The sequence below is a fragment of the Podarcis vaucheri genome (genome assembly GCF_965113315.1).
Source record: "Podarcis vaucheri genome assembly, chromosome: 15".
NCBI lineage: Eukaryota > Metazoa > Chordata > Lepidosauria > Squamata > Lacertidae > Podarcis > Podarcis vaucheri.
In genome coordinates, this window is record NC_138753.1 from 8,395,689 (window position 1) to 8,411,329 (window position 15,641).

A 15,641-nucleotide genomic window follows, 5' to 3' on the forward strand; every position below is an offset into this window, starting at 1 on the left:
GCAACTCTACCTTCTTTCAGTGGCCAACCACCACTGTGTCAGTCCTCCTCAGTACAGTGGTACCTCGGGTTAAGTACTTAATTCATTCCGGAGGTCCGTACTTAGCCTGAAACTGTTCTTAACCTGAAGCACCACTTTAGCTAATGGGGCCTCCTGCTGCTGCCACGCCGCCAGAGCCCGATTTCTATTCTTAACCTGAAGCACTATTTCTGGGTTAGTGGAGTGTGTAACCTGAAGCGTATGTAACCTGAGGTACCACTGTACTGCTTTGAGCCACAGGCAGCTGCCAAGTGGGAACCAGGAGCCAGGAACTGGGAAACAAGAGATCAGAACTGGAGAACATGGCAACACTCAGGCAAGACTATCATTGCTTAGGCAGAGTCCCAGCCTAAACAGGAGGAATGGTGAATGGCCACGAAAGATGGGAACTGAATTTCAGCAACATCTGAAGAAACAACAGGTTCTCCACACCTACCCCATCTGTAGCCAAGGTGGCTGACCACACAGTTGACATGCACAAGACCAGAGCTTCTCAATTCAAGCCCAAACAGCTCCTAAAACATACTACCTTGAAGCTTGTTTCTGCTTTCATCTGAAGTATTCCCATACTGATGGTGCTTTCCAAGATAACACTGGCAAATCTTTAAAAGATTTTCTGGACCAATCACAACGGTAATCTTTTGCAAGCGCTCAAATCCTCTGCAAGTTAATTGTTAAAATGTCATTAACATTAAACAAAAGTTTTGCTTACAAAATCTTGCGGAGGATCCAACAAGCGTACAACTCCCTGCATGCCACACAGTCCTCCAGCAAATGTCTGACACATCACAAGTAGACTGGGTAGTTTCACGCAGATGTTAAAGAGAATAAGGGACAAGATAATACCCTCTGAAAATCCACACGTGCCAAGGAGCCAGCTGTGATGCCTCAGGACCACCTTCTGGAACTGGCCACAAATGCCTAATACAGACAATATATAATACAGGTTATCCAACTAGAATAACATCATGGTGGATAATAACAAAAGTCTCTGAGAGGTCCAGGAGAAACAACAGGGTCTCTCAATTCCTCCTGTATCTTTTAAAACCCCTATGTGTATTAATAATGAGAAAAGACTATTGCAGTGAAGTGGCATTAAGCTGCAGCACCATCCAGGAGACATCAGACGAACAAGTAGTAACTTCAGGTTCAGCCTTTTCTACACAGGGGTTACAGTTCACTGTTCGACCCTTTAATAGTTTCACTCCCTCTGAATTTTGTTTTCTGTTGCTTCTCTATGCCTTAATTTTGGAGCTTTAATGTTGTGGCATTTTTATTAATTTTACTTTTAAATATGCCATTGTGGGAGAAAGTATTTTTGAAGAGCAGGACATGTATTTTATGCACGCACACGCACACACCACTTAGACACTAACGTATACAGACAGACCATTTTTAAAAAACAGCCTGGAAACAGTTCAGATCCTGCAGAAAGCTGTTTCCTGCATTTCTTGCACTGCGAGTGTTTTGACCTGACCTGACCTCACCCAACTGCATCAAAAGAACCTCAACTAAGTAGGCCATTTCTCACAGAAGGGAGTAAAGTCGAGGGGAAGTAGAGAGAATTAAGAGCTGCCTTTCCCTCAACAACACTCCACAGTTGACAGGGGAGTCTTTTAAAAAATCTGTAATCGTTTTGGCAGATATAAAATGTTGTAGTGAAGAAAGGTACACATGTTCTGGGATAACCCACAAATTCAACTATCGAAAGTCAAATAAGCATATCAGGGTAGGTGGGTGGGAGGCTAAAGCGACAAGTTTTGCTGTACTAATCGTGGCTTGAAATTACCAATCTCTGTGCAGCAGTATAATGGTCAGGGGTCCCTTTACCTTTATGCAGCAGAATAAAGATGGGGGAGAAACTTGTTCTGTTTGCTTCCCAAACAAATTCATTCTTCCCAAACCAATAAATACATGAACCAAAATGTAGCTATATTCTGCTAAATTCACCCTTCTCCAAATTCTTTGCTACGGCTCTCCAGCCAAAAAAAAAAAAAAAAAAATAGTACAAAAAGGCATTGTGTATATAAAAATATGTATATCAGTGAAAATAATTCACAAAAATGCATTATAATATTAGGGGAGGGGGACTACTTATAAAATTGTGCATAATATGTGCACACAGAAATGCATAAATTCACAAATTTGTCCATCCCTTGAGCAGATTTAAACACACTTGATTAAAAAGGTATGGAGAACTGCCTATCAATGAAACTAAAAGCTGGTACACCATTTAAAGTGCTTATTCGACACACATCTGTTTTCCATAACCATATTTCTAGCCTGGGGCTAAAGGCACATGATGCAGCAAAATTTCTGAATCTAAGCAGGTCTGGATCCGGTCAGTGCTAGGATGGAAAGGCGGCTTGGGAACTCCATGAGCAGCATGGTGCAAGAAAAGCCAAAATATAGGTCACAATTAATCTTATTTATTTATTTATTTAAAGTTATAACAAAATAAACTATCTGGTAAGCCAAAAAGTCACAAGGAAACAGAACAAAAGCAAGATGTGCTAACAGGCAGTCTTCATGCTTACTACAGCAAATCTCATTTTTGATGTTAAGTAAATCTCAGTACACTCCTGAGACTTGGAGCCATTTTATACATTCGGCAGGATCAAATGGTAAGACTACTCCAGAGCTGGACGATTTCAGATACAAAATCCCATGTACGTGGCGGAAATGACTGGCAGAATCCGAGACCAGGGAGAAGAGTCGGTGGAAGAAGATTGGAAGAAATTTAAAGACTATTTACAGAAATATTGTAAAATTAATGAATGTTAGAATGATGTTGGATAGAAATTAAGTGGTGTTCAGCTGCAATACTATAAGGGAATATGAAAAATGGATTATTAATAGGTAAAAATTTAATGTTACAATATTTTAAGATTAAAGACTAGGATAAACAAAGAGGGTAAGGATTTGCTGAACCAACAAACCGAACTGGAATACAAAAAAGGGAGGCGTGAGGAGGTCCGGGAAACAAGCTAATGAAAAATAAGTAATAGAAAGATTGAGTTGTTTTTAACCATATTATTTTTTTTGGTATTTTCTTCTTTTTTATTTTGTAATATTTTGAAAATCTTAATAAATATTAAAAAAAATAAAATCCCATGTACGGCCTGCAGTCATACACTCTTGGAAATGCTTTGCAACAGCTGCCGTCTGAACTTACGTTGCATTGCAGCAATGGGTCCAGGACCATAATTAGGGAGCCTCTTGATCTTTAAAACGAATGGCTTAACAGGTATGAGAACAATGCACTGGTGAGGTCAGGTAGTGAGCAGATCAGCACTACTTCTGTGCAGCTCTCACATTCAACAGCAGTTGCTTGAAGCAAGCCGTCTAATACAGCTGGAACTTGCTGGAGCCTTATGTCAAAGACAGCTGTTGCGGCCAAATAACCACCACATTTACTAATTAGGAAGGATCAGTGTTCAAGAGAGGCGATTCCCTATTCCTCTCCTGCAATCAGGGAAAATGCACAGGGTCAAAGCGAGGAGAAGTTTAGGTGTCACAGCTGAGAAACACAGGCTGCTCTTAGGATAATTTAGAAAAAAGAAAAAGAAAACAGCAGGAAGACAAATGTTCATTGGAACTATTACTGGTGTGACAGACTATCCTCTTGGCAGCAGAATTCTAAGATTTCAGGGAGAAATGCAAAGGTTAATTTTTACTCTTTGGAGATTACAAGGACACATGAACAAGAGAGAAAATTTAGAACATTAATGAGAGCAAAAGCAATTATATCACCTCTCACTGCCACTCATATATTTTAGATTAAGGTAGTAGGGATGGTTTCACTATACTTAACCAATGGAAACAAAAACAAGAGCCTCCTAATAATAGCTGAGCCACAGGAAAGGTAAAAAGAGATGAATGAAAGAGCACTTAAAAGAATCAATGTGAGCCTTAACGCCCTCCTCCCCTTGAAATTCCCTGTGTGGAAAGACCACCAGCATCCTGGGGAATGCTCAACCTTCAGCACGAGTGTCACAAGGTCACATCAGTGGTGGGAACGCTCTTCCTCAGAAAGGAGCGGCTCAGCCTGACAATGTCTCAGGCGTGACTGATAGTCAGGAACTCACAGCATTAAGAGACAAGGTCAAATTCCAGAGCGCCAGAAACCAAACCAAAATAATAAAAATAAGTGACTGCCTAGTTTGTGTTGATTCACTTTGCATCTACAATCATGGTGCATTTAATCTCTCGCTGCCTTTTTCTTCTTCCTCTGACACAATCAGCTCCTCGGGAGCCAAGGAGGGGCCAGTGGAGACCCATTGGAGTAAACGAATCCAGATTTTATGAACTGCTGGCAGCCAAATACTCCCACAGTATGGCCTATTATTAGATCACTTGCCTTACGTGGAAAAGGTTTCTTAAACTGCAGAGAGAAATAAATGGGCAAATCTAACGCTGGAGTTAAAGTGGGTCTGCCAAGTGCACGCAGCAGTAATCCATAATAAGATGCAAATAGAAGAAAGAACATATATACTGGATCTCTTAAGACATACCGTATCTTTGGTTAAAACCTGAAAAATTTAACAGGGAGTAATTTTCTGTCTGCGAAGTTCTTTATCAGAAAAACAAAGCAAAACAATATAAACCTATCCAATTTTCTGCTCAAATTGCATAATCCATGTTCCAGCCATACATAAATTAAGTAAAGATACTATTTCATTAATACTGTTCTACTTAGTACATACACGTGATTATGCCAGACAAAAATTAGCTGTCATTGGTTTTAAGTGGAGAGGAGCAAAAACACACAAAAAAACCACACACTTTCCCACAAATTAAAAGATAACTAGACAAATGGCTAACATATCCTTGTGTGTGAGAGAGAAGTGACTTGTTTGAACACTCTAAAACGCCACAACCAATTATCAGGAATAGTCTCTTTCCTGTTCAACATCTTCACTCAGTTTTAGGTCCTTCTTGGTCTCTTTCCTCCTTACACCCCACCCCACCACCAGCCAAGATGCAGATGGGGATAAGAGGGTTTTTTATTGTGCTGCCTAAATTATGTAATAGCATCAAAAATCAGGTTTATCTACCCTTTTTAAGAAGGCTCTTAAGAGCATTTTATTTTGGTGAACATTCTTTAACCAGAGCCCCCTAGAGAATGCCCCCCCCTTTCCCTGTTCCTGGTGTATTTTATTGTGCTGTCTCACAGCTACTGTGAATAACTTGTAAACAAACAAGATGAATTTTAACAGGGAGAAATGTAAAGTATTGCACTTGGGCAAAAAAAATGAGAGGCACAAATACAAGATGGGTGACACCTGGCTTGAGAGCAGTACATGTGAAAAGGATCTAGGAGTCTTGGTTGACCACAAACTTGACATGAGCCAACAGTGTGACGCGGCAGCTAAAAAAGCCAATGCAATTCTGGGCTGCATCAATAGGAGTATAGCATCTAAATCAAGGGAAGTAATAGTGCCACTGTATTCTGCTCTGGTCAGACCACACCTGGAGTACTGTGTCCAGTTCTGGGCACCACAATTCAAGAGGGACACTGACAAACTGGAACGTGTCCAGAGGAGGGCAACCAAAATGGTCAAAGGCCTGGAAACGATGCCTTATGAGGAACGGCTAAGGGAGCTGGGCATGTTTAGCCTGCAGAAGAGGAGGTTAAGGGGTGATATGATAGCCATGTTCAAATATATAAAAGGATGTCACATAGAGGAGGGAGAAAGGTTGTTTTCTGCTGCTCCAGAGAAGCGGACACGGAGCAATGGATCCAAACTACAAGAAAGAAGATTCCACCTAAACATTAGGAAGAACTTCCTGACAGTAAGAGCTGTTCGACAGTGGAATTTGCTGCCAAGGAGTGTGGTGGAGTCTCCTACTTTAGAGGTCTTTAAGCAGAGGCTTGACAACCATATGTCAGGAGTGGTCTGATGGTGTTTCCTGCTTGGCAGGGGGTTGGACTCGATGGCCCTTGTGGTCTCTTCCAACTCTATGATTCTATGATTCTATGATTCTATGAACTTGCTGCTCTTTTCAGAACTGCAATTCCCCTACTTTTATATGCTGTATGCCATCCTGAGTATGCCCTTAGCATAAAAAGTGGGGTACATAATTGCCAACATAAATAAATAGATAAATTATACAAACCTATGATCACATCTATGGGACTTGTTCTCCCAAACACTGCATCAATGTGTCTCCCCTAAAAGCATCAGAGGACCTGATCTGGGAAAATCTTGGCAACGAGCAACAGCCAGGTTTTTTGCTCTGCGGTAGTAAGAGAATTGTATAGCTGCATAGATTTTTATTTATTTACTAAATTTGTATGCCGCCCTTCATCTGTAAATCTCAGAAAGGTTCACAAATGCCAGCAGTCAACCTTCCTTCCCCCATATACTCTGATGAAATTTTTTTGGCTATTTGGAATAGAAAACAACTGAACCCATAAGCAACTCTTAAAGCTTGGCATAAGTAATGATGCCTTTGTTAAAATTATAGATCCAAAACACCACCAAGTTATTGTCACACAGCAGGTAGGGTGGAGCTATCAGACCACAACCAGCATGGCCCACTAAAAATACAATGCCACAAAGGGTTAAGCGACCAGGCCATAAGGTTGTGCTGAGTACTGTTGAATGTAAATCCCTTCCAACCCCTTCTATCTGATGTCATGTCAGAGCACAAATAATCCTGGCTCAGAATGCTCTGAAACCCGGTTTTTGAATAGGGCTGTCACCTGATTAAAGAGAGCTTGGCTGATAAATTTGTAATGAATTTTACTCTGCTAATGAACTCTATGAATTATATCTGTATATAAATAAAAAATGCTGCCAGCAAGCAGGTGTTGCAGAAGGCCTTGTCTAAGAAGAGGCATTCCCTCCAGTGAGAGGAGGGAGAATTCTTTTTCAAAGATGGCAGGTGCAGGTTTTATGAGTACTCACACTGAAAATACTAGTGTTTGGGGGGCAATGATGGACCTGGGTGTGTGTGTGTGCTGGGGAAGAGAATTCACATGTGAAAGGAAAGGAAACAGGGAGGGTTCAAAGGAACTATGACCCGCCACCCTAAGAAAAAGGGCTTTGCACGGCTCATACAAAAACAGAACCTCCCAAATGCCACATTGCACATGTAGTTTAACCCTGCAGGCAATAGTCTTCTCACCAGCAGATCTTGGTAGCCAATAGAACCTTTCTGTTTTCAGCATGCATACTTGTCCCTGCTTTCCTCACTTTTAAGCAGAAAAAGGCAGGGCACCACCTGGAGCTCAACACCCCACTGTGTTAATGGGAAAACACAAAGGATGTTGGTGGCCTTCCAGGAGCTCATGGCTCTGTGCAGAGCTGCTAAGTCCCCCTCCCCTTGTGGAGGGTTGCTTCACCTGATAAACAATGTATCTATAAATACACCCACAAACACATTGGCACTTCTGCTAGTTCAAGTTTGCATTATCATCAACTATCTCCTGGGAGTGTCGGGCCACAGAAACAACCAGCTGCTGCACCACAATGATTGCCCCTTCAGGGGAAGCATATAATAAAACCTGAAAGCTGCAATATGAACTTCGCACATACTTGTCCTTTTGGTTTATTCATCGGAAATAATTATCAGTAACAGACATTCAGAGCAGCACATTCTTTATGATGGGCATTAACATTTAGCCCGTCTCCATAATTATAATGCTGCGAGCTCAAAGGAGGTGTACCAGCCTCCCCAATTAAACTAACTCTACTCGGGGAAAAACTCACGTTCTCCCCTGAAATGACATCATAATTATTTCCGTGAAGGAAAGCCTTACCTTAGTGTAGTAGTGGTTAAAAGATGAGGTCCTGATTCCCCAATCTCACAGGAGTATTATTACTTGCTGTACTGTCTTCCAAGAAACCACTCTCTCTCAGACGAAGCCCACCATTTTTAATACTGCAATAGCAAAGGCCCTCCCTCCAAGATTGTTGCAAGGATTAGTGAGATAATGTGAAGCACCGAAGCCTTGTGCACACACAAATGTATTTCATCTAAACATACAGATGCTATTGTGCTCTTCTTTATAATGACTGACAGCCTTTCTCCATGTATGCCTCTCATCCAATATAAGACAGGTTTCAGTGTCAGAGAGTACAGTTCAGCCAGGGCACCCAAGTTAATAAATATCCTCCCCAAGGAAATCTGTGGGGCACCTACATTGTTAATCTTTGGGCCCCAGACAAAAAAAGAGCACATTTTTATTGAGATTTGGCTGGCTGATATTGTTATTTTTTATATATATTTTATCCACTGATAGTATTGTTTGTGATGTGCACTGTTGAATTGTCATGCCCTAATACCTTTGTAAATCATCTTGAAATCTAGTAGGTTGAAGGGCAATACATAAAGTATTTAAAAATAAATAAATAAAACACCTCTTCCTGCAGCTGACAGCAGGGATGGCACTATACCAAATTGATTGCGGCTTTGGGGGGTTTGCGAGGGGCCAGGCAGAAACATGAAGGGCGACAGAGGACATGCCCGTGGCCTGCAGTTCTCCCTCCCTAATGTATTACAATGCAAAAATGGTGTCACCAGCTCTTTGGATCAATATCTATTTATGGGCCAAGAAATTACATGTATGGTGACCTCGCCATCAGTGACACATTCTTCAGCCGCATCTGAGTCACCCGAGGCCCATAAACAAGCTTCCAAAAATAGGTCCTGTTTACTAGAGTTAAAACCCAGGCACTTGAACAAAAAGCCTGCACTGAAATGGGGGGGGGGGTGTAGGAGGGGGAGCCCTGAAAAGCAAGATTCAAAAGTGAAGCGTTGCAAGATTACTGAACAGGGCCTATTAGGTGGCACCAAATTGCTATCTCGGTTTTCAAACGATGTAAAAAACAAAGCAACTTCTGACGTTAAGAGAGCTGCGTGTGTTCTTTATAACCATTACCAACATCACAAATAGCCTTCTTGTCCTAAGGATGATGCCAGAGCATCCTTTGTGATTCACAGGTTGCAAAAACATACACATATATAACCATGGGTCATAAGGATCCTTCACAGGAGGAGCTGGAAGTAATTGCTTAGAAAGTAGTGTTAAACAAAGGGTTGAAACCACAGAATTGCTGAAGAGGGAACATTAAAAATGTCAGCATGGATGAAAGACATTCACCAGCGCTTACTGTCGAGAAGCTACTGGCCTGCAGATGTCCTAAAGGGTACTTGGCTAATGGGATCAACATTACCATTTTTGATATAAATTATATTTCGGAAGCAAACAACACAACAACAAATCATAGAAATGGAGTAAGTTCAAACTATTCTTTTATAGTAATAGTCTCCAGTTGAGCATAATCACCAAAGCTACAAGTGATAAGATTGCCAAAACTAAGCAAACATCTGTGAGATGAATTCATCTCCGAGGGGAAGCCAACAGCTTGTTATCATTAAGGAGGCGATGCTCTCTCCGCATTTGAACTGCAGGCCCCCTTGTTACAGCTTTTGGAGAGGCAATTGCACCAGATGTTGGCAGCTATCTTCAGATGGACGACAGGCACCTGCTGTGGAGGGTGGAGGACTTAAGTTTTCACTGCCCTTTTGGGGGGTCCATTCTGGAAAACAAGGAGGTAGCTGACCTTCTGTACAGTGGGGAAAGTGTGTGCTTATGAAGAAAATTCAGTATGTACTATGCAATTGTTCAAAACCTTCCTATTTTTAAATAAGATTCAATAGGGTTCAGTCGGGAGGCAATACCTTCTCCCACATGAGCCCAAGAACTCTAGGCTTATCTAGAGAAGCTGAAAGAATTATTATTTCTCAGATGTTATCCAGACAGAGATGGAAGCTCCAAATTACCTAAATCAACTGTTTAAAGTGGATTTTAGTCATAACATAGATGGTAAAACCTGGCTTCTGTAGCTTATGTTGTTCTGTGTGTACTAATTACACAGCCAATACTACAATGAAATATCACAAGCGTTTGGAGTGTGCCTTCTGAACTTCTGCAGATGTTTCACCCAATGAGGACCCTCAAATTTGCTTCACATTTTGCCTGAGAAAAAATTCCAGTGGCCTCCCTAGAAGAAGTCACTGGTGAATCATGCCCACTGTGATCTTATCAGCAATTAATAACAAGGCAGTCAATAGCAAAGGGCACATGTCCCTTTTTACTTTACGTTGGGTACCTTGAAAAATAAAAAAAGGAAAGAGCACTTAACCCTTAAGCTGATTCCCCTACATGCTGTTGAGAAAATTAAGTGTTCGCCTCTGGCAAGGAATACAACCCTATCAGCTTCAGCTCATCCCAAGATCAAGGGGCTTACAAGGTCTATTTTGAAATAAACATCATGTTTGACACAAAATCATGATCTTCACTGTGCTAGTGCAGCTTTGAAATCAAAGCCCTGCTAGCGGGAATAGATTTTTCGCTTCTCTTATTGTTTCACCTGTGGAACATTTCTTTCAGGCATCAAGCAGACTGTAAAATAACCTATTGCAAATCTTCAGCTTGTGAAAACAAGACAATGCGCCATACTTTAAATAAGCACAAGGTAAGCGACTTTCAGGCTAAACCTCTAGGATCTTCGATCAGTTATCTGAAGATGCCAACACAATTCCATTTAGATATACTCCAGTCTATGGCATACAGAGATATTGGAGCCAGCCATTTTCACAGTGTAGTCAGAACTCTGAAACAGTCTGGTTCATCATCAAACAGGCTGCCACCACGTCCTAGATCTGGGTGGAAAACACACAGCAACAAAACTGTCATGTTGTTTTGTATGAAGAGCACATTTAACTTCCCTAGAAAGCTAAATACTAGTATGCCGTAACCATACCCCAAAACTGTTTTATTTCAAGGCAATGCACCTTGTAGGGGAGGGGGTTTAAGGGAAAGCAGCCCTTTCCCTGCCTGGGAGTAAACATGCATCTGGGAACCCTAAGGAATACAAACTGACTGATAGTAGTAGCTGCAGAAAAGACAAAAGGCAGTATTTCTTCACACAACATACCAGTGCAACTGCTTAAAATGAGGGTTATATGAGTTCTAAATGAAATCCCAGCCAGTAACCTGGCTGCTGCATTTTCGATCAGTTGATGCTTCTCAGTTGTTTTCAAGTGCAGCCCCACCGAGAGTGCATTGCAATAATCCAATATGGGAGCTAGGAGTGCATGGAGCGTAGTGGCCAAACTATCTCTGCCCAAAAGTGGCCAGAGCTGGAAATCGGCACTAAAGACATCAGGGCCTCCAGTAATAATGTTGGATCCATGAGTAGCCCAGACTACAGACTTGCTCCTCCTGGGGACCGCAACCCTGCACAGAACTGCCATCTCCCAAGCTCTTTGTCAATTCTTAGTCAAGAGTACTCAGGACATGTAACATCCCTGTCTTATCAGGATTCTTCTCCTGGATGGAACAGAGAGACAGAATCTGGTGTCCCATTTTGTTCTAAAACCCATGAGGATCGCTCCCAGCAGCTTCAAACAGATGTAAAATATAGCATGCAGGACTCGCCATCTACTTCCTGAAGCCACTCCCAAAGAAGAGGGTGGCCAATGGATAAAAGGACATGGAAAAGTCAACAAAAATGTCAAGCAGGGCAACCAAAACCATTTCAGGGCCATGACCAGTCCTGAAACCAGACAGAAATGGGTCCAGATAATACTGTGAGTTATAGTCCAGCAGCATCTAGGGGGGCCACAGTCCCCTTATACCTCACTATATGAGCCCAAACATTTCTCGCCTGCCTCTCTTTCAGCATGGAGTTAGGAGAGAAGTGTTAAGACATCCACAACTTCCATGAAAAGGATATGTGAATTTTAGGCCTATAAAATATGCCAAAACTCCACCTCCCGAACAAAACCCTCTTTCAAAAACCAAGAGAGACATGTCCAAAAGTATTTTGAATCTACCAGCACCGTTCACTGCTATTAAGCACAAATGCAACTTCAGGAAAGGCCGCATGCACTGACTGGGACACCCCATGACTGTGTGCATTGCAGACTTGTTTCAGATTAAGAGAAAGCTAATCCACCTTCTCTTTAGATTAGCCTGATCGGTTTTCTACCTGAGCTGCTTTATCCTTGTCTCCCTTCTCATATGAATGATCCTATCAGCATACAATTAATCATGATTTTTTAAAAGCATGCAAATTATTGGTATGTGTGCAATTCTGTCATGATTATTAGCACAGGTAGTAGCAGTGTGGAGTTCCAGAATTGGGATGGGGGGCTTGTGTATCCCCCTTAATTGTGGGTCCCTGTACTTGCCACTGTTCACACTGGCCATTCTCTCTCCAACCTCGCACTATTGTCCAGAAAGAGAGGCGAGTGGAGGTTGCTGCTGTTCCTCTCTGCACATGCTCAGTGGCAGGGCATCTGCTCTGCTAGCTGACAGTCCTCTTTCCTCCCCCTGCCACCTCTTATTTAGCTAAATTTTGTGGCAACTTTGGCAAACCCACTATTTTTCTGCAGGTCTGTATGTACTGTGTATATGCTGTGTGCCTCTCTCACATCCCACAGAGAAATGTTAAATCCCTAGGCACGCTAAGACAGAAGGGAGAGATAAAAGAGAGGAAAGGCTTGCATCACAGCATCAATGTTGGCAGCTTGGGTTTTCTTGGCTGTTGGTGCCTTTCTTGTTCTGACAGATTTGGGGAAGGAAACCCAGTGACCAAGTCTGGAGCCTTCAGAGTTAGCTAGGCATGGCTTTTCTCTTACAGTCCCTCATCAGGGTGGTGTGTGCTGCTGTGACACACTCCCTAACAGTCTTATCATAAAGCCACTGAAGAGACAGAGACATAAAAATACAACAAATGCTCAAAAGGGGAATGAAATTTGCCAGAGAGACTGGCTGGTCCCCCAAATGGAGCCATGTGGCTGATGCACTACATCCTAGGTCTACCAGAGAGGAGATAATGTTTGCAATTGCCTAAAAGCCTTCTAGCCTTAGACAATAGCATTGACTGTATATATAAAGGCACTTGAACAGGTCATAAGTGACCGATTTATGGCCATTTGCTTGCATGTAGGAAAAAGTGTCATTATACCCATTTCCCGCAGTACAGTGCTTTTTATCCACACCCCTCTCCTTACAGCCAAGGAACACTCATCTCTCAGGGATATTCTAAATGCTTCCCAGCTCTTCTGAGTATTCAGACCCAAAAATGGTCTGCTTAAAAAACACACCAAAAAACAGTAACAAGCACTTTACTCAGGATGTTAACATTTTTTTGGTACGGTGACAACAATGTTTTGTGTCATTATCCAACACAATGCATTATTTGACAAGAGTCTTCCTTCCCCTCTTGCCCTTAAATAAAGTCTTATTTCTTGAAAAAGTTCAAAGCAGGATGTATCAGATTTTATTTTAGTGCCTTCAGCTCTGGAGTTCTGGTTGACAAGGAGGAATCTCAGCTTCTGGACATCTTGCAGCACCATGCAAAGTCACTTTTGCCACATCTGGCTCATGTGAATTTCAGGGCTAAGCATGGCAAAGGTAGCCTGAAGCCAAAATGAACAGGACTCCTAGTTGCTCAGACCCATGAAGCATTTTTTCAGGGATTAAGGAGTGCCACATCATCTCATCTGACCTACTAGTGTAAGGAAGCTCCCTTGATTTTGTCTAAGCTTCAAAATAGACTGGATTCACCCACCATGATCCTACTGCCACTCCTGGGCACATCCCTGGTTATGTTCCCATATCCCAATATGCCTCTCATACTGGTTAGAAAGATCCACCAGAGGAGGACAAGGATTTGGGAGGTGGTGGCAGAAATGGTTAAAAACCATTCCTTAAAGGTAATACGTAAATACTGCCTTCTAAAGTAGACTGGAATAATTTTGTTTCAAAATGGGTTTCTTTTCAAAGTTAACTGGACAATATACATCCAGAGTCAAAGTAGGACAATAAAATGAGATGCAAGTTTTTGTCTCCAGCCGGCTTCTGTAGGCACAGGGGAGATTAGCAACAGCCATGCAAAAATGCACCAACATATTTTCTCCAATGCATATTAAAATCTTTTGGGTACTCTTGATTATTACAAATTCAGATTAAGTCAAGACCTGACCTTCTATTACTTTGAATGCAACTAATTTACAAATATAGTGTCTTGAAATGCAGCACTGAAAATTGTAACTGGCTAACAAGTAGTCAATTTTTTTAAAAAAAGATTGCTGAATAGAGGAACAATAATAAAAAAAGCTTCAGTGTACCCTACTCACTAAAAAAAAAATCTACATTTCAATGTGTAGCAGAGGAAATGTGCCATTCCATCTGCCTGCCCATGCTAGAATAAATAACCCTTCACTGCTAGGAGGATCACAACCCTTCTCACCAACTGGCATCAGGCTGAAGCCAAGGTTAGGAGGTTGCACTGCCAAATCCCCCTAAAATGAACCCATGGAGAGAATATTGCCTTTTCTCATGCTAACAATCCTATTATCATGACATCTTCAGAGGCCCTTGGGGCCTCAGGGAAAAATAAACCTTGGAGTGTTTAATACTCCAATGGATCATTAACTTGTTCACACCCAGGTATCCATGCCAAAAGAGGCAGAGATCTCCTGTCTGGATGGGGTGATATTTCCACAGCTGTCAAAAGAGAAGGACTTGAAAAAAGCAACTAATAGTGTGACTTCTATCACTCTTTTGGGACATTCCTCAACACCCGGGATTCTTGCGGATTGCACATATATACAATTTGAAAACACACAAGTGCATTTGCTGGGTTAAACAGGCCATTGCTGGCTCCCTGCTTTTTATTCAAATGTGTGATGTATTAAAAACATTAACAACAGGCTAGTACATCTTTATTTTCTTTGGAGATTACAGCACACTTTGGCATTCACTGTACTATTCTTGCAACATAAAACCCAAGCTATGCTCAGGCACACCTAAAGAAACAGCAAGTTTAATCCTTTGTTTCTTTTCTGTTTAAGATTCAAAGCACCCAGGAAGGACCTGATGGGACAAAGTTTAGAGAGGCAGCATGATGCACTGGTTAGTGTGTTGGACTAGGATCCGAGAGAGACCAGGGTTCAAATCCCCACTCAGCCATGTGGGCCAGTGTCTCATTCTCAGCCTAACTTATCTCACCTGGCTGTTGTGAAGATAAAAATGGGGAAGAGGAAAACTATACACAACAGTGTGAGCTCCTTAGAGGAAAGGTGAGATATAAGTGCAATCAATCAATCAATCAATCAATCCTTTCCTGTCTTATCTGCGGAAGTGATCAGACACCTACTTCTCCTAACAGTCTCTTCCTGCATTTGCCTCACCCGTAGAGACTTCAGTAGGAAGCAAACCACTGCCATTCCTCTCAGCTGAAAAGAACAGGCTATCCCAGGGGTCTGTAACCTTTAAGACAAAAAGAGCCACTTGGACCCGTTTCCGAAGAAAAAACAACAACTGGGAGCCGCAAAACCATTGCGACATTTAAAACAAATATATCTCCGGAGCCACGATCTGACAACAGGCGGGAAGGTGACGTCGGGACGGTGCGTGACTAACCGCATGCATCGCCCCCATGCGACGTCACAGCCAGTACAGCGCCCGCCACAGTGGGGAGTGTCGGGGCGCACAATGCGCCTCCTCCCCTCGCTAGTATCCGCCCCGGAGCCGCAGCAAAGATGTAAAAGAGCCACATGCGGCTCCGGAGCCG

General features: G+C 42.2%; 1 protein-coding gene and 1 long non-coding RNA gene across 44 annotated transcripts in view; one reads left to right on the top strand and one right to left on the bottom strand.

Moving 5' to 3' along the window:
• MSI2 (musashi RNA binding protein 2) overlaps positions 1 to 15,641 on the bottom strand; it is a 410,358-nt gene that overhangs the window by 259,558 nt on the left and 135,159 nt on the right. The window lies entirely within an intron of this gene.
• On the top strand, positions 9,036 to 15,268 carry LOC309519995. The gene is made up of 3 exons (XR_014214119.1): positions 9,036 to 9,285; positions 10,445 to 10,529; positions 14,920 to 15,268. It is a non-coding gene; the product is annotated as an uncharacterized lncRNA (long non-coding RNA).